General features: G+C 44.1%; 1 protein-coding gene across 10 annotated transcripts in view; it reads left to right on the top strand.

The window, feature by feature from the left end:
• The window catches only part of LOC138284268 (zinc finger MYM-type protein 1-like), a 69,964-nt gene that overhangs the window by 23,581 nt on the left and 26,412 nt on the right, over positions 1-19,971 (top strand). The window lies entirely within an intron of this gene.

The raw sequence follows: 19,971 nt of genomic DNA, 5'->3' as shown, positions 1-19,971 counted from the left end.
AAAAGTAGAAGTCTGAGACGGTGTTTAATTAAAAAAAAAAAAAAAAAAACGTAAAATAAATGAGTCGATGACTGTGGTGGAACAGTGTTTAACTATGATTAAGGTCTGTGGGATAATGTTAACTATGGTATGCTGCGGCCACTGTTGAACTATGTGTTTAACTGTGTAGATTAACTTAACTGTGTTGATGGTGAACTATGGTAGACTGTGCGTGGCAGCGTATCACTGTTATAGAAATTGTGGCAATGTTAATTGTGGCTACATGCTTAACTATGGTAGATTGTGTGACATCACTGAAACTTCTTGACGCCATATTCAAATGTACGTCTATTACTTACCACATCAGCAGTAGCATTAGTCATGCAAGTAAAAAAAAAAAAATGGCACACTTCCGTCTCTGCCACAAGGTTTACTTTCAGCTAAGACTAGTCAAAATATGTTTCCAAATGCCAAAGATAGAGGTTATCTGTCTCCTGTTCTGATCTTCATGTTTCCTTTTAAGGAGAGAGGATGTTTCTGCCCTGCTTTGATTTATTCAGAGCTTATTACCACAACACTGTTTTTAGTTTTTCTCCACAGTCAGGTATTCTGTATTACAATTTTAAAATAAATCACAGTCAGGTATTCTGTATTACAATTTTAAAATAAATATGCTGTAAGCGACCAGTGTAAACAATCCAGCATTCATAGTATCATCCCTCCCCCATGAAGCCCCAAAACATGGGGCAGCACAAGCCTACAATATTTCAATGATATATTTATGCCGTTCTTCTTACTGAACCCTCTGGTTGCTGGACCTTTCGGGTGGCTTTTGGGTGTAATAATAAGCTGCAACCTAAACCTGATTATGGTTAGGTCTATTTTCTGTGAGACAATATTGAGAATTTATAGTAGTTTCAAAATATTTATTCAATACAATCAATAAGTTTTTATTAATCAATGAAATTTACAGAACATTACATGAAGCAAGTCACGAATCTTTTCCTAGTCTGTTCAGTTTAGTTTTATTTGGCGAGTATTACCTTTATTAGCGAAGAATACTGTAGCAGTTCAGTCTAGTCTGACTGAAGGAATCTGAGAAAGTGTTCCTTACTCAATTCTTATTATCAGTTCAATGAGCTACAGCTATTGCACTATTCTGTAACAATCTATCCAGCTCACTTTCCGTCTAGCAACAGTCAGGAAAAGTGTTCTGCTAAGAAGTAAAATAACCAAAATAAAATGATATGCCCAAATGCCAGGATGCCAAGCAGCTCTTTAATCTCTAACCTGCTCTGCATAGGGAACCTCTTCACTTTCCCTAATACACCTTCTAAACATTTTTATTGGCAACAATATAAAATTAATGTAATTCAGTCTTCACATGTTGCAACAATCGGCCTGTTTATTTAGAGAAAGATTAGATACCTCCGATTTGGTTCACACGCATACTTTTCTTCTGAAAGAATAAAATACATGCATGAGTGTAATTTCTACTTCCTTTCCCACCACATTCACAATGTTGATCCATTCAACAAAAGATGCAGCTTATTATACATATTATGCATGTAAGCACATTCCATTGCAGGTTAGCAAGGAAAAAAAGAATATACATAATACTGCTTCCATTGTTCAGGACGGAAGAAGTATTGTAGCATGCAGAAGTCCTGCAAAGGTTAGAGGAGAAACATTTATTTTGCAAAGAATGTGTTCATGTCAGCAAATCAGGCAGCATAGGTCGTGCAGTGTTTTAAAACACATTTAAGATTTGTGCAAGCAGCCACAAAGAGGCTTAGCTCCATTCACTTGTTTAGTAATTTCCTATTACTTTGATGTTCATTAAAAGCTCTAGACGTTTCACTCCCTAGATGGCTTGGAACCATCACAACCATACTTCAACAAATGTATTTGTTTACATTTCACTTTCATTTTCATTATTGTCAGAATCCTGTCTTTTTTTTTTTCTTTTCAGGTTTTCTCTTTCTTTAACCACTTCGCTGCCAGGCCTTTTCCCCCTCCTGTGCCAGGCCTTTTTTTGCCTATTTGGGGCAGTTCGCGCTTAGGCCCTCATAACTTTTTGTCCACATAAGCTAACCAAGCCAAATTTGCGTCCTTTTTTTCCAACATCCTAGGGATTCTAGAGGTACCCAGACTTTGTGGGTTCCCTTGAAGGAGGCCAAGAAATTGGCCAAAATACAGTGAAAATTTCGTTTTTTAAAAAAAAAATGGAAAAAGTGGCTGCAGAAGAAGGCTTGTGGATTTCCCCCTGAAAATGGCATCAACAAAGGGTTTGTAGTGCTAAACTCAGCAGCTTCCTAGCTTTCAGGAACAGGCAGACTTGAATCAGAAAACCCAATTTTTCAACACAATTTTGGCATTTTACTGGGGCATACCCCATTTTTGCAATTTCTTGTGCTTTCAGCCTCCTTCCAGTCAGTGACAGGAATGGGCATGAAACCAATGCTGGATCCCAGAAACCTAACCATTTCTGAAAAGTAGAGAAAATTCTGAATTCAGCAAGGGGTCATTTGTGTAGATCCTACAAGGGTTTCCTACAGAAAATAACAGCTGAAAGAGAAAAATATTGAAATTGAGGTGAAAAAAACATCAATTTTTCTGTACGATTTAACCTGTTACTTTTCCCTGCAATGTCAGATTATGGAAAGCAATATACCGTTACGTCTGCTGGACTCCTCTGGTTGCGGGGATATATAGGGCTTGTAGGTTCATCAAGAACCCGAGAAACCCAGAGCCAATAAATGAGCTGCACCCTGCAGTGCGTTTTCATTCTATACCGGGTATACAGCAATTAATTTGCTGAAATATAAAGAGTAAAAAATTGCTATCAAGAAAACCTTTGCATTTCCAAAAAGGGCACAAGATAAGGTGCTGAGGAGCAGTGGTTATTTGCACATCTCTGAATTCCGGGGTGACCATACAAGCATGTGAATTATAGGGAATTTCTCAAATAGATGTCTTTTTTACACACTCTCCTATATTTGGAAGGAAAAAATGTAGAGAAAGACAAGGGGCAATAGCACTTGTTTTGCTAATCTATGTTCCCCCAAGTCTACCGATAAAAATGATACCTCACTTGTGTGGGTAGGCCTAGCGCCGGCGACAGGAAACACCCCAAAGCGCAACGTGGACACATCCTAAATTTTGGAAAAAAACAGAGGTGTTTTTTGCGAAGTGCCTACCTGTAGATTTTGGCCTCTAGCTCAGCCGCCACCTAGGGAAACCTACCAAACCTGTGCATTTCTGAAAACTAGAGACCTAGGGGAATCCAAGGAGGGGTGACTTGCGGGGCTCGGACCAGGTTCTGTTACCCAGAATCCTTTGCAAACCTCAAAATTTGGCTAAAAAAACACATGTTCCTCACATTTCTGTGGCAGAAAGTTCTGGAATCTGAGAGGAGCTACAAATTTCCTTCCACCCAGCGTTCCCCCAAGTCTCCCGATAAAAATGATACCTCACTTGCGTGGGTAGGCCTAGCGCCGGCGACAGGAAACACCCCAAAGCGCAACGTGGACACATCCTAAATTTTGGAAAAAAACAGAGGTGTTTTTTGCGAAGTGCCTACCTGTAGATTTTGGCCTCTAGCTCAGCCGGCACATAGGGAAACCTACCACACCTGTGCATTTCTGAAAACTAGAGACCTAGGGGAATCCAAGGAGGGGTGACTTGCGGGGCTCGGACCAGGTTCTGTTACCCAGAATCCTTTGCAAACCTCAAAATTTGGCTAAAAAAACACATGTTCCTCACATTTCTGTGGCAGAAAGTTCTGGAATCTGAGAGGAGCTACAAATTTCCTTCCACCCAGCGTTCCCCCAAGTCTCCCGATAAAAATGATACCTCACTTGCGTGGGTAGGCCTAGCGCCGGCGACAGGAAACACCCCAAAGCGCAACGTGGACACATCCTACATTTTGGAAAAAAACAGAGGTGTTTTTTGCGAAGTGCCTACCTGTAGATTTTGGCCTCTAGCTCAGCCGGCACCTAGGGAAACCTACCAAACCTGTGCATTTCTGAAAACTAGAGACCTAGGGGAATCCAAGGAGGGGTGACTTGCGGGGCTCGGACCAGGTTCTGTTACCCAGAATCCTTTGCAAACCTCAAAATTTGGCAAAAAAAACACATGTCCCTCACATTTCTGTGGCAGAAAGTTCTGGAATCTGAGAGGAGCTACAAATTTCCTTCCACCCAGCGTTCCCCCAAGTCTCCCGATTAAAAATGATACCTCACTTGCGTGGGTAGGCCTAGCGCCGGCGACAGGAAACACCCCAAAGCGCAACGTGGACACATCCTAAATTTTGGAAAAAAACAGAGGTGTTTTTTGCGAAGTGCCTACCTGTAGATTTTGGCCTCTAGCTCAGCCGGCACCTAGGGAAACCTACCAAACCTGTGCATTTCTGAAAACTAGAGACCTAGGGGAATCCAAGGAGGGGTGACTTGCGGGGCTCGGACCAGGTTCTGTTACCCAGAATCCTTTGCAAACCTCAAAATTTGGCTAAAAAAACACATGTTCCTCACATTTCTGTGGCAGAAAGTTCTGGAATCTGAGAGGAGCTACAAATTTCCTTCCACCCAGCGTTCCCCCAAGTCTCCCGATAAAAATGATACCTCACTTGCGTGGGTAGGCCTAGCGCCGGCGACAGGAAACACCCCAAAGCGCAACGTGGACACATCCTACATTTTGGAAAAAAACAGAGGTGTTTTTTGCGAAGTGCCTACCTGTAGATTTTGGCCTCTAGCTCAGCCGGCACCTAGGGAAACCTACCAAACCTGTGCATTTCTGAAAACTAGAGACCTAGGGGAATCCAAGGAGGGGTGACTTGCGGGGCTCGGACCAGGTTCTGTTACCCAGAATCCTTTGCAAACCTCAAAATTTGGCTAAAAAAACACATGTTCCTCACATTTCTGTGGCAGAAAGTTCTGGAATCTGAGAGGAGCTACAAATTTCCTTCCACCCAGCGTTCCCCCAAGTCTCCCGATAAAAATGATACCTCACTTGCGTGGGTAGGCCTAGCGCCGGCGACAGGAAACACCCCAAAGCGCAACGTGGACACATCCTAAATTTTGGAAAAAAACAGAGGTGTTTTTTGCGAAGTGCCTACCTGTAGATTTTGGCCTCTAGCTCAGCCGGCACCTAGGGAAACCTACCAAACCTGTGCATTTCTGAAAACTAGAGACCTAGGGGAATCCAAGGAGGGGTGACTTGCGGGGCTCGGACCAGGTTCTGTTACCCAGAATCCTTTGCAAACCTCCAAATTTGGCTAAAAAAACACGTTCCTCACATTTCTGTGGCAGAAAGTTCTGGAATCTGAGAGGAGCTACAAATTTCCTTCCACCCAGCGTTCCCCCAAGTCTCCTGATAAAAATGATACCTCACTTGCGTGGGTAGGCCTAGCGCCGGCGACAGGAAACACCCCAAAGCGCAACGTGGACACATCCTAAATTTTGGAAAAAAACAGAGGTGTTTTTTGCGAAGTGCCTACCTGTAGATTTTGGCCTCTAGCTCAGCCGCCACCTAGGGAAACCTACCAAACCTGTGCATTTCTGAAAACTAGAGACCTAGGGGAATCCAAGGAGGGGTGACTTGCGGGGCTCGGACCAGGTTCTGTTACCCAGAATCCTTTGCAAACCTCAAAATTTGGCTAAAAAAACACATGTTCCTCACATTTCTGTGGCAGAAAGTTCTGGAATCTGAGAGGAGCTACAAATTTCCTTCCACCCAGCGTTCCCCCAAGTCTCCCGATAAAAATGATACCTCACTTGCGTGGGTAGGCCTAGCGCCGGCGACAGGAAACACCCCAAAGCGCAACGTGGACACATCCTACATTTTGGAAAAAAACAGAGGTGTTTTTTGCGAAGTGCCTACCTGTAGATTTTGGCCTCTAGCTCAGCCGGCACCTAGGGAAACCTACCAAACCTGTGCATTTCTGAAAACTAGAGAGCTAGGGGAATCCAAGGAGGGGTGACTTGCGGGGCTCGGACCAGGTTCTGTTACCCAGAATCCTTTGCAAACCTCAAAATTTGGCTAAAAAAACACATGTTCCTCACATTTCTGTGGCAGAAAGTTCTGGAATCTGAGAGGAGCTACAAATTTCCTTCCACCCAGCGTTCCCCCAAGTCTCCCGATAAAAATGATACCTCACTTGCGTGGGTAGGCCTAGCGCCGGCGACAGGAAACACCCCAAAGCGCAACGTGGACACATCCTACATTTTGGAAAAAAACAGAGGTGTTTTTTGCGAAGTGCCTACCTGTAGATTTTGGCCTCTAGCTCAGCCGGCACCTAGGGAAACCTACCAAACCTGTGCATTTCTGAAAACTAGAGACCTAGGGGAATCCAAGGAGGGGTGACTTGCGGGGCTCGGACCAGGTTCTGTTACCCAGAATCCTTTGCAAACCTCAAAATTTGGCTAAAAAAACACATGTTCCTCACATTTCTGTGGCAGAAAGTTCTGGAATCTGATAGGAGCCACAAATTTCCTTCCACCCAGCGTTCCCCCAAGTCTCCCGATAAAAATGATACCTCACTTGTGTGGGTGGCCCAGGTGCCTGCAACATAATAAGGCCCAAAACCTGAAGGGATAGAAGGGATAGCACAGCAAGTTTATAAGGGCATATTCTTTTATACATCTTTAGACGGACTCTGCTTTGGGGACCCTCATAAGTGAGGTGTCATTTTACTTGGGAGACTGAGGGGAAAACTGGGGAGTAGGAATTTTGTGCTGGAGCGGTGATCCTACTAAGAAAAATCAGGAAAATATGCTTTTTTATGCAAATTGTGAGGTTTACAGAGGAGTCTGGGTAAGAAAATGTTGGGGGAGCCACACAAGCCACACCTCCCTAGACTCCTTGGGGTGCCTAGTTTTAAAAAGTTTCTGGGTTTTGTAGGTTTCCCTACATGACGGCCGCACCCAGGACCAAAAACATAGGTGGGCCCTCCCCCCCCAAACACAGGTATTTTTGGAATATATCACTTTGATGTGTGCACATACGTCCGTGATGTGCCAAACACTAAAATTGTGAAAAGAAACACACTTAGGTTATGTGAAGAAGACCCCTCACCCACCAACCAAGTTGGTGGCATGCTTCATCATCGTGGTCCCACCTGAGGCACCTAGCGTGTCTCAAGTGTGCTGCGACGCCTCATTACAGCGGAGCAGGTTTTGTCATTTGTACCACACATACTGGTTGGATTTGGCACAAGGGTGAGTGATGGTTCAGTAGATCAAATTTTATTAACAAGAGATTTCACAAAAGTGAAATGCACTGGTAATAACTGAAAGGCCAAAAAACTGAACCAATGACTCACAGCTCGTGAGCTGTAAAGCCACGACAAGGCACCAACCGCTTTACAGTCCATTCACACACCTTTCATACATGACATGCACTAGACCATTCACGCCGCCAGCCACGGGCCCAGCACATTACAAGACTCGCATCCACAGACAGCGCCAGTCAAGGGCCCATCACTTTCATACGCCCACATGCCTGATACAGCAATCACACCAGCTGATGAGTGTGTGGACTGGCGTTTGGCCGGCACTGCCAGCCAAGCGCCACACCACCAGCCAAGCGCCACCCCACCCACACCACCAGCCAAGCGCCACCCCACACACACCGCCAGCCCAGCGCCACCCCACACACACCGCCAGCCAAGCGCCACCCCACACACACCGCCAGCTAAGCGCCACCCCACACACACCGCCAGCCAAGCGCCACCACACCCACGCCGCCAGCCAAGCGCCACTCTACACATGCCATCCCCTTTTTTTTGTTTTTAAACAACAAAGAAACCACTAATCATAAATTAGTACAAAACTACAAACACAAAAGCTCTAACTGAATACATGACTAATGCCAACCGTGAAACCGAACATATAAAAATATAAAACACCAGTTTACGCTCACGGAATTTCCCAATAATTCTTCTGTGTGTGGTAGCTCCTGAAACAGCCACCCACACACAGCCCAGGCTTTGAAGGACAATCAGGGCAGTACATCCTAGTCTCCTTCCTGATACCTCTTCGAGCACAGACTCTACATCTCTTAGCAGGAAAGTTTTTTTTGGCCGTGGGAGGAATGTGCTCAGCAAAGTGACGATCTTTCAATCTAGCCACATCCTCCACCACTGCTTCTCTAGGAACTCTTGCCTGTTCCAGCACAACAAGGCTAGCTATGATAGACTCCTGAAATTTCACAAATGTCATCCTTGACTCTGGAGAACTATCCTTAAACACAACAAAAGCATTAAAAGTTGCCAAGTGGAACAAGTGAAGCGCTAATTTCTTATACCACACATAAGACTTACGAGCAGCAGTGTAAGGTTCTAACCTCTGATCTACTCTATCAACACCACCCATGTGCTTATTATAGTCTAAGATGCACACAGGTTGGCGCACTTCGGCAACCTGACCCCAAACAGCCACAGGTGAAGTACTCTCATCATGGATGGTGCTTAGCATGTATACATCCCTCTTGTCTACAAATTTCAGAGCTAGCAGCTCATCATTCCGCAAGGCACTGCACTGTCCCTTCTCAAGTTTTTTACAGACAAGCTCTTTTGGATAGCCTTTCCGATTAGAGCGGATTGTGCCACAAGCAACAGTGTCCACTCTGAACAACTCCTTGAACAACCGAACTCCAGTGTAGAAGTTATCTACATATAAATGGTGACCTTTGTTAAACAGTCGTCTACCAAGTTCCCACACAATTTTCTCACTAACTCCAAAAGTGGGAGGACAACCAGGGGGGGTCAATATTGGAATCCCTACCAGTGTAGACCCGGAAATTATAAACATATCCTGTACTACTTTCTGACAGCATATACAATTTAATTCCATACCGTGCCCTCTTGCTAGGAATGTACTGCCTAAAAACCAAACGACCCTTGAACAGGACCAAAGACTCATCTACAGATATTTCTTTCCCTGGAACATAGATCTCTGAAAACCGATCTACCAAATGATCAAGGACAGGTCTAATCTTAAAAAGACGGTCAGAATCAGGATGATCTCGTGGCAAGGCTAAAGCATTATCTACAAAATGCAACATCCGAAGAAGAAGCTCATACCGGTTACGACTCATGATGGCAGGAAATATAGCAGTTGCCATCAAGGGACTAGTAGACCAATATGAAGACAGCGACGGCTTCCTTATCAGCCCTATCAAAAAAGTTAAACCCAAGAACTTTTTCAACTCTTCCAGATTTGTGGGAATCCACCGGCTAGCTCTAGAGTGTGGCCTAAGTCTGGCAGCGTTGTCCCTCAAAAACTGCTCTGCATACAAATTAGTCTGCTCAACAATCTCTTCCAAAAATATATCGTCCATAAACAACTCAAAAAAGTTGACGGGCAAAAAGTTTTCCGTATTAACTCGACACCCTGGAAAACCAGTAAACGCAGGCAACTGTGGCTGCTCCATGTTTGGTGCAACCCATGCGTCAGGTCTTCCAATGGGAAGCCTTTCAGCCGCTGGCTCCTGCACCATTGGCACATCACTGTCCTCCTCTAAAACAGGCCCTTCATCAGCACTGAGAGTGGCTTCATCATCAGATGATTCATCTCTGACAGAAAATTCACTTCCAGAATCCTGCACTTCCTCCTCTGCCTCAGATGCAGAGTCAGTCTCATATTCATGGTCAGAAGATGACTCAAAAAGCACACTAACAACCTGCTGAGCGGTCATCCTACGGCTGGCCATGATCCTTCCTACTAAAATTAACTGGACAAATACACCACCAACAACCAGCACTGTGTAAGATAAGTAACAAAGTATAGGTTTATCACTAAGAATTATAAACTCAAAAACTATACTGCTCACTTGCCTGAAAAAGCTTGACTCACCAGCAACTACTCTGCACAGCCACAGCAATCACCAACGATATCCCACTAAAAAGAGAAAAAAAAAAGCAAATTAGACATAAGACAACACAATAATCATTGTGCATAACTCTAAGGACAATTTCACACACAATCCTGCATTCAGTACACCACCTACAAACATGTCATTCATGCATTGCAACAATACTCACTTGGAGTAAATTTATTTACTTACCTAAAACATGCAACTACGCAAACCGCAGGACAACTACTGCCAAAACTGCAACAAGCCACAGCAAAGTCAGCAAAAGCTTTGAACTAAAACAAAAAGGAGAAAAACTGTTATTATCATAAAAGCAAATACTTCGCCAGTTGACAAACACTCCGCCACTAACCATTTTTTCATTTTCCCCTGTGTCTAGTCTTCTCTGCTTGGGGGAAGATGGGCCTAAAAAAAAATAGGCCAATCTACCCCCAAGGGGAGGGGGCAGTAATCGCCCAGATTACATTGCACCCTTTGGGGGGGGCGACCCTTGCCCAAGGGGCCACACCCCCACACAAAGCACACACACACACATAGTATCCCTGGCGCTATGGGGATTCTGCCCCCCTTGGGGACAGAAAGGCCTAAAAAATAGGCATATCTGCCCCCTAGGGGGGCAGAACTGCCCAAAAATACATGTGGGCCCCTGGGGGCGACCCTTGCCCAAGGGGCCGCCCCCCAACACAAAAAATAAAAACCAACAATAAAATCCCTGGTGTCTAGTGGCTTTCTGCTCCCCTTGGGGGCAGATCGGCGTAAAAATAGGTCCAATCTGCCCCCAAGGGGGGCAGAAACGACGCTAAATACATTGCGCCCCCGGGGGGAGCGACCCTTGCCCAAGGGGCCACCCCCCAACACAAAGCACACATACAAACATATCTTTCTGGCGCTATTGGGATTCTGCCCCCCTTGGGGGCAGAAAGGCCTAAAAAAAATAGGCCCCTCTGCCCCCAAGGGGGGCAGAACTGCCCAAAAATACATGTGGGCCCATGGGGGCGACCCTTGCCCAAGGGGCCACCCCCCAACACAAAAAATAAAAATCAACAATAAAATCCCTGGTGTCTAGTGGCTTTCTGCCCCCCTTGGGGGCAGATCGGCCTAAAAATAGGGCCAATCTGCCCCCAAGGGGGGCAGAAACGACAATAAATACATTGCGCCCCTGGGGGGAGCGACCCTTGCCCAAGGGGCCACCCCCCAACACAAAGCACACATACATACATACTATTCCTGGCGCTATTGGGATTCTGCCCCCCTTGGGGGCAGAAAGGCCTAAATAAAATAGGCCTCTCTGCCCCCAAGGGGGGCAGAACTGCCCAAAAATACATGAGGGCCCCTGGGGGCGACCCTTGCCCAAGGGGCCGCCCCCCAACACAAAAAATACAAATCAACAATAAAATCCCTGGTGTCTAGTGGCTTTCTGCCCCCCTTGGGGGCAGATCGGACTAAAAATAGGGCCAATCTGCCCCCAGGGGGGGCAGAAACGACGTAAAATACATGTGCCCCCAAAGGGGAGCGACCCTTGCCCAAGGGGCCGCCCCCCAACACAAAAAATACAAAGCAACACTAAAATCCCTGGTGTGTAGTGGCTTTCTGCCCCCCTTGGGGGCAGATCGGCCTAAAAATAGGGCCAATCTGCCTCCAGGGGGGGCAGAAACGACGTAAAATACATGTGCCCCCAAAGGGGAGCGACCCTTGCCCAAGGGGTCGCTCCCCTACACTAATAAGCACACACACACACACATACTGAAATCCCTGGTGTCTAGTGGGCATTCCTGCTGCCCGATCGCATCGCGATCGGGCAGCAGGAATGCTCAAAGAGACATCGAGGGAAAGGAAAACCCTTTCCTTTCCCTCGATGCCTCTCTGAGAGCTCCCCCACCCCGCACGAAGGTGAAAAACTCACCTTCTCCCTTAGACGCGCTGGAAGCAAATGGCTTCCAGCGCGTCTTTCCCCCTTTCCCTGAAATCAGCGCGCGATTGCGCGCTGACGTCGTGGGGGGGGGGGGGGGTGGGCGTGAAAGGGGAAGGGATTCCCCTTTCAGCCCTGGCCTGGGGGTGTTGGGGGGCGGCCCTCGGGGGAAGCGCTAGCGCTTCCCCCGACTGCCAGTCCCAGGACGTAATGGTTACGTCCATGGCGCCACACGGGCGCTGCCATGGACGTAACCATTACGTCCGTGGCGGGGAAGGGGTTAATTTTCAAATATTCTTCATTCACTCTGTCACTCCAGTTCCGAATCTTTCTTCGTTCTCTTGTTCATTTAGCTTGCTCTCTTCTTTATCAAAATCATCTTAATTGCTTTATATATGCCTGGTGTAGCTAGGACAAACTATCAATTCTATGGGTGTTAGTATAATTTAAAGTATTCCTCCTCCCAATCCTTTCAGCCAGGTTGCTAGTGTTTCAAATCCTCTTGAGCTATACTAGTAGTTTCCAAAGGTTTCAGGTCAGGTTTTGAGTCTGTTATGTTATTTGCATATTCTATTATCTTTTTGCTCACATCTGGTATACAACTGCAGCAATTTTCAACTCTCAGCATCTTGCAGAGCCCGCCCTTTTCAGCTAAGAGAATGTCTAATGCTTAGCGGTTTTGAAGAAACATAGACCTAATAACTCCAATCTCTGTATTTTCTAATAATATGGCTTCAAAAGTACTTGTTGTCAATCTGTCTATTACAGTGGACAACCTCCTAATTATCTCTTCATTCAGACTTAAACCCACTTCAGGTATTGTAGCTCCAAATATGTCTCCCACCATTTGTGTTCCTTCACTCGCACTTCATATGCATCTCATGTGTGCTGGTGTCATTGTTAGGGCTTCTAAAATCTTCGGAAATAACATATTTCTTCTCAAAATGTAGGAGACCTAAACTATGCATTCCCTCCACTTATAAAATTTACTCCTGGTATTGTTGGGTTGCCTTCTTTCAAAATCTGCCATTCCCCACCAGACAATTCAAACACATGTTCACAATTACTGTTCCTCACTGGTATTTTCTTCCCACTTATCCTTCTCCTGAACACACATTCCTTCCCTTTCAGTCGCTCTTCTAACTTCAGTCTAGATAACACTACTTTCTTTGTGAATTCATCTTCTCTTTTCCACATGTTGTTTTGTTCATCCTCTTTCTTATATGCTTTTCTTGCAAATTGCTCATGTCTCTCTTCTAAAATTTGAACAAAAGCTTTTTCTTGTGAATTCATTAAGCAAGTTGTATTTTCTCATAACCTTAACAGTATTTACAGGAAGACATAGGGGGTCATTCCGACCCTGGCGGTCCAAGACCGCCAGGGCCGGGGACCACGGAAGCACCGCCAACAGGCTGGCGGTGCTTCCAGGGCCATTCTGACCGCGGCGGTAAAGCCGCGGTCAGAAAAGGGGATCCGGCGATTTCGATTACCACTGGCCCAGAGAATCCTCCATGGCGGCGCTGCATGCAGCGCCGCCATGGGGATTCCGACCCCCTTCCCGCCAGCCTTTTTCTGGCGGTAACGGCTGTCGTGGGGCCCCCTAACAGGGCCCCATAAAGATTTTCACTGTCTGCTTTGCAGACAGTGAAAATCGCGACGAGTGCAACTGCACCCGTCGCACCCCAGCAACTCCGCCGGCTCCATTCGGAGCCGGCTTCATCGTTGCAGGGTCTTTCCCGCTGGGCCGGCGGGTGGTCTTTTGGCGGTCGCCCGCCGGCCCAGCGGGAAAGCCAGAATGGCATCCGCGGTCTTCTGACCACAGAGCGGCCATTTGGCGGTTCCCGCCAGAGCCGCCCGCCAGGGTCAGAATGACCCGCTGTGTCTAAAACTAACTCCGAGCTGTCTCCATTTCTCTGACCTGCGCGTGTAAGTTCATGCTCTTCATCAGTGGTACCTTAGAAAGCACCATATCAAAGTTTGAATAATAATATTCAAAATGTCTTTGTCTATAAGCTAAACCAAACAAAATGCTATAAGAAATTGCATAGGAAAGAAAGATGTAGTGATAAAAAAAACTTGTTCATCAGCTGAAGACAGCATGTGTGCGCACACATAGCAGTTATTAATTTCCTTAGGTTTGGTGTAATCTTGTACTAGTCTGCAATAAACATTCATAGAATTATCTTCATCCATGTAATCTACAAGTTATGTCTTTAATATATTTTCATCTATAATAGATTTTTGTGTAGTGTTAACAAACTCTCTTAGTTTTCTCTGTATCTGGTGTAAAGCATATTCCTAAAACTATTGCTTTTCGTACTGCAACTATCAATACAAGTAAATTTATTCTATTTACGGTACACATGTTGGCTCTATAATTGGATCTACTACAAATAATTCGTTAGTGACAACAAATGTAGTGTATTCACTTGCCCAGTTTCAATATTGACAATCTTGAACACTACTCCGTGTTCTTCTAAAACATTATCCCTCATTTATATTCTTCTTAATCTCAGACCAAGGTAATCTTCAATTAATTCTTTGTTTAAATTGTTCATATATAATGTCTCTATTTTTTTGGAAAGGTTATTGGCAATTAGGTCTTTCAGGGTGGTAGTGGCAATTCCTTACTCCATTCAAGTATTTCAGAGATAGGAACATTCAGGATCTGACTCAGTTAGTATGTCCATTCAGGACATGAATATCTTTGACAAGGCACTCAAGTTCTCCTTGATCTTCTGAGTGTGAACCACTTGATTCTTCTGCTTTGATTGCTCTTAATGGTGCTGACTAAGTAGGCCCACTCTTTTTTTTTCTCTTTTTGATGTTTAGTCTAGGCTAGTTCTCGTCATGTGGGTTTTTTCTTGTACTTGATCCAGAACTTGTACCCTCTCCTGGGTTATCAAGTGTTTGTTCTGTGACTGTTTCAGGATAGCCATCGCCAGTGGTTACAGTCAGTATCTCTCCATCATCAATTTGTGAGATGTCCTGCAACTGGACATCAGCCAATAGAGCTTCTTCACCCTCAACTTTGTCTTGCAGTCTCTGATCACAATGCTGTCTTTCTTGATTTTCTTCTTGTACAACGGATGGTGGTACTTACACCAGTGCTTGTGGTTCACCAATATCAGACAGCACTATTTTTACATGAGTATTTCTTGCCTTTTGGGTGTGCAAACAATGCACCCAGTTTGAGATCCTGCACACTTGACTGCAGTGTTTGTGATCAGAATTACCTCATGGGGCCCTTTCCAGCATTGCTGTAAACAGGACTTTATCACATGTTTCTTAACTAAGACCCATTCTCCAGGGTTCAAGCCGTGGCACTGGTACTGGCTTGGATGTTCAGTCACAGCTTTAACCTGTTGAGACACAGAACGCACCACATCTGCCAGCCCTTTACAATAATCGAGTACCATGTAATCTCTGATATTCACAAGTGCATTTGCTGGAACTGCAGACTATCACATTGCTCTCCCCATCAGGATCTTGTGAGGAGATAAGCCGATTCTTTTATCAGGTGTACTTCTCAGACTCATCAACACCAAAGGCAAAGCATCAGGCCATTTTAAGGAAGTGGATGCACAAACTTTCATCAATATGTATTTAATGGTCCTGTTCAACTGTTTCACAATGCCTGAAGCTTATGGACGATAATTGCAATGAAGCCTTTTCTCAACTTGTAATGCTGCACATAACATTTTGATAATCTTACTGTTGAAGTGAGTACCTCAATCTGACTCTAGAATGACAAGCATATCATACCTAGGTATTAACTTCCTTAACTGTAACGTTACTACAGTGAGACAGTCATTTTCCCTCATGGAATAGGCTTCCACCCAGTGAGAGAAAATGCAGATAATCACCAGAACCTATCTCAACCCATTCCAAACGGGCATCTCTATGAAATCTGTCTGCATCCAGTTAAAGGGACCACTTTACCATCCTACATGACTCAATGTGATGTGTTCTCTTGCAAACATTCATTTGTTGACATGTCACACACCAATGTCAAACCTTTTCAGCATGTTCTCTGAATTTTGGATTAAACCAAAACTGTCTGAAGGTCATGCTTGTGGACGACACTGAACCCGTATTGGCAGCCAGTGAATATTGTCACTCATTTTTGCTGTCAAGCAGCAAGCTCTAGTAAGGGCAATTAGTTCCTCAACTTGCGCTGAAGAAATACTTTGAAGCCATAAAGCCTCAACTATTTCTTGGATGGTACATACTGCATATGCTCCTCTCCAGTACCTTCACTTATTCTCAAACATGAGCCATCCATAAACAAGATATAATCTAGATTAATCAATGGCTCATCCAATATTTCCGGTCTGAGTTTGATGTATAGATCCGTAACATTAAGGCAATCATGTTCAAAATGATCAGTTTCAGTTTTGTCAGAGATAGGCAGCAATGTGCTAGGAAGCCTAACAGGACTTGAAATACACACCACAAATTGATGTGTTTCTGCAATATAACGTATTTTTACAGGTGATTCTTCTGAAATCGGGGTAATAACTTGTTTATAAGTAACTCCTACATCTTTTATTTCTGTTCCTGAGAGGGGTCGGTCTGGCACTTCAACTGTGCGCACAGTGGAAATGGTAGCTCTCGTGTCATTAAGAGATTACACTTCGTGGCCATTCACATTTCCGTTTAGATATAATCCACTTTGGTCTACCTGTAAGATTGCACCAAGCATGCAATCTGCCCCCCCTCGGGCAGTGCCTTTGTGACGTGCCACCAGAGTTCCGAATTTTGCTGTTATCAATCATTGGAAATTGTTGAATTTCATTGGGATTTTGAGCCTGCATCACATTCATTCCAGGCAGTTGGTTTTGACTAAAACGTACTCCATTCATAAAAGGTTGAATAACAGGGGCTTGTGGCATGGGGACGAATAGATTTCGATTGTGCATTGGAATTTGAAACTGGTCGTTTTGGAATATTTTATAGTTGAACTTAATTCCCATCCTGATTCTAATTATTTAGAATTCTATCTTGATTAAACCAACATTAGCCTATTGCACACGTGACAGGTGGTCATTTTCTTGAGCATCACAAAATCAACTCCTGCACCTGAATCAACAGAAACACCTCTTCCTTTCCCTGACAACACCACTATTCCTCCAGCTTGAGCTCGGCTCGGTGACACTTCTTATGCCTTGAACCGCACAGCATTATTAACAACTGACAGATTCTGAAATACCTGTTGCGCAAACTTTGTCTGAGCTAACATTAACTTCTCTTTACTTTTCTGCTGCTTTAGCTCCTGCTAATCACTACTGTATTTTGCATACTTCAGAATCTTAACTAAAGTCTTAGTCTGCCACTAAATCACATTCTGCTGTATATTTTGACAAATGTCAAGCCTCAAACCAAGCATAAGTGTGTTGATAAAATAACCCATGTCTCCGGAATCTAGATGCTTCTGATCTGTATGCTGTTAAAAAAAACTTTAATCTTTCATAAACTTAATGCACAGTTTCTTTGACTTCTTGCTGTATTCTTTCAGCTTTAAGTAATTTAAGTCCTTAGGCAATATTCCATCTTTTAAAAATGTTATTGCCTCGTTATACTTGGTCATTACCACAGGCAATGGTGCTTTGGCAACAGGACTTCTTGCAGGTTCTCCATTTGGCCACTGAACAGTAACCTTACATTCCGCCCACATCACTTGGAACCACAATGTCAAAGAAAGTATTTACAGGGAGTGCAGAATTATTAGGCAAGTTGTATTTTTGAGGACTAATTTTATTATTGAACAACAACCATGTTCTCAATGAACCCAAAAAACTCATTAATATCAAAGCTGAATATTTTTGGAAGTAGTTTTTAGTTTGTTTTTAGTTTTAGCTATGTTAGGGGGATATCTGTGTGTGCAGGTGACTATTACTGTGCATAATTATTAGGCAACTTAACAAAAAAAAATATATACCCATTTCAATTATTTATTATTACCAGTGAAACCAATATAACATCTCAACATTCACAAATATACATTTCTGACATTCAAACACAAAACAAAAACAAATCAGTGACCAATATAGCCACCTTTCTTTGCAAGGACACTCAAAAGCCTGCCATCCATGGATTCTGTCAGTGTTTTGATCTGTTCACCATCAACATTGCGTGCAGCAGCAACCACAGCCTCCCAGACACTGTTCAGAGAGGTGTACTGTTTTCCCTCCTTGTAAATCTCACATTTGATGATGGACCACAGGTGCTCAATGGGGTTCAGATCAGGTGAACAAGGAGGCCATGTCATTAGATTTCCTTCTTTTATACCCTTTCTTGCCAGCCACGCTGTGGAGTACTTGGACGCGTGTGATGGAGCATTGTCCTGCATGAAAATCATGTCTTTCTTGAAGGATGCAGACTTCTTCCTGTACCACTGCTTGAAGAAGGTGTCTTCCAGGAACTGGCAGTAGGACTGGGAGTTGAGCTTGACTCCATCCTCAACCCGAAAAGGCCCCACAAGCTCATCTTTGATGATACCAGCCCAAACCAGTACTCCACCTCCACCTTGCTGGCGTCTGAGTCGGACTGGAGCTCTCTGCCCTTTACCAATCCAGCCACGGGCCCATCCATCTGGCCCATCAAGACTCACTCTCATTTCATCAGTCCATAAAACCTTAGAAAAATCAGTCTTGAGATATTTCTTGGCCCAGTCTTGACGTTTCAGCTTGTGTGTCTTGTTCAGTGGTGGTCGTCTTTCAGCCTTTCTTACCTTGGCCATGTCTCTGAGTATTGCACACCTTGTGCTTTTGGGCACTCCAGTGATGTTGCAGCTCTGAAATATGGCCAAACTGGTGGCAAGTGGCATCGTGGCAGCTGCACGCTTGACTTTTCTCAGTTCATGGGCAGTTATTTTGCGCCTTGGTTTTTCCACACGCTTCTTGCGACCCTGTTGACTATTTTGAATGAAAAGCTTGATTGTTCGATGATCACGCTTCAGAAGCTTTGCAATTTTAAGAGTGCTGCATCCCTCTGCAAGATATCTCACTATTTTTGACTTTTCTGAGCCTGTCAAGTCCTTCTTTTGACCCATTTTGCCAAAGGAAAGGAAGTTGCCTAATAATTATGCACACCTGATATAGGGTGTTGATGTCATTAGACCACACCCCTTCTCATTACAGAGATGCACATCACCTAATATGCTTAATTGGTAGTAGGCTTTCGAGCCTATACAGCTTGAAGTAAGACAACATGCATAAAGAGGATGATGTGGTCAAAATACTCATTTGCCTAATAATTCTGCACTCCCTGTAAATCAGTCCACAGCACCTTAGAAAATTTTACACATCTCGGAACCTGTGGATACCACAGAATTGGACTATCTCCTTTACTGATTTTTTTTTTTTTGTAATTGACAAAAAGTCTCCCCTGCTGCAAAGAACATGTACATACACTCCACCTGGTGTTTCCCTCAATGGATATATCATAGACTGTATCCTTCTTCCCTGTCTGTTCTTTTTGTTTAATTTTAAGCTCAACATCCTTTGCTTGTTTCTTGTCTTGCTCTTGCTCATTTAATTTTATATTTATCCATCTCCAGTGCGTACACATTTTATTAATTCTGTGAGATGAATTTGTAATCCTGTAGAGCATATGTTCTCAATAGATTTATCATTTAACTGAACTCTGACACTTTTCTGCAAAGGTACGCTTTTAGAAATGTTTACATCCTATTTATTTGCCAATTCAATTAATTAGTCATGTACCATAGCAGCTTTTAATGTGATCTCTTTCCACAGATAAATTATTTTTCATGATATTGTTCTACATGTTCAAGGTTTAAACAATTCTTCAATTCAACTTTCAACTGTGGCACATTTAAAGGTTTTCTTCCTGGGCAACTGGACTAGTTTCTGGGTTCGTACTAGTACTTGGTCCTTCTGCATCCTCAACCTTTACATAGTTTCTGACAGGCTCTTCGAACCAAGGAGGAGTTAAGCCTCCATCTGCATTACCCTCTCCGGTTTGTGTTGTAGAGACGAAACGCCTACCTTCCCCTAATGCCTGAATGGTCCACACAACAATCCGTGAGTTCTGTGAAGTAGGAATGAACTTTGTTACTGGAGCAACCCCAGTCGCTTGTTGAATCACTGTAGTCTGTATAATCTATACAGGTACTATCTGCTGAGTAACTAATCCAGTTACCTGCACAGTTGTCACCATGTTAACTGGAACATTTGCTAATGGTA

The sequence above is a fragment of the Pleurodeles waltl genome, chromosome 3_1, assembly GCF_031143425.1.
Source record: "Pleurodeles waltl isolate 20211129_DDA chromosome 3_1, aPleWal1.hap1.20221129, whole genome shotgun sequence".
NCBI lineage: Eukaryota > Metazoa > Chordata > Amphibia > Caudata > Salamandridae > Pleurodeles > Pleurodeles waltl.
The sequence above is the reverse complement of the archived record's forward strand: the minus strand, read 5'-3'. Positions and strand labels throughout refer to the sequence as shown.